Below are 537 nucleotides of genomic sequence, written 5' to 3' on the forward strand. Positions count from 1 at the left end.
TATATATATATATATATAAGAATATGTGCGTGTTTATGTGTGCATATATGTATATATGTGTACGTCGGCGTGTGGGTATGTGTGCATTTCTTTCTCCTGCTTTCTTTTTTTTACTGTGTATATTTTCGATTGACTTTGCCGATAAATTAGTTACGAAATGCCTTACTGACTACTAATTCACTTTAGCACGCATCAATCGATAGAAATTCAATTTCAGGAAGCGATGCTATCATTAGACTCTCAACAAGGTTCTGCCTGAATACTTAATCCCATTCTGAAGGATATAATTTTCTTAGTTGAGGCTCGAAGGCTTCGATGGTTTCCTTTGCATTTTTTATTAAGTTCAGTTCATCTTTCTTTTATATTGTTTGTTTTTAATGTTATTGTGTGTGTGTGTGCGGATGTGTGGGTTAGCTTACATTATCATCTTTGTTGTTGTCCGTTCTTGGCGTTTACGTTTCACCTAACAATGTAACAGACGGATCTGGGCGAACTAATCACGAAAGAGAGAGAGAGAGAGAGAGAGAGAGAGAGAGA

The sequence above is a fragment of the Octopus bimaculoides genome, chromosome 19 (assembly GCF_001194135.2).
Source record: "Octopus bimaculoides isolate UCB-OBI-ISO-001 chromosome 19, ASM119413v2, whole genome shotgun sequence".
Classification (NCBI taxonomy): domain Eukaryota; kingdom Metazoa; phylum Mollusca; class Cephalopoda; order Octopoda; family Octopodidae; genus Octopus; species Octopus bimaculoides.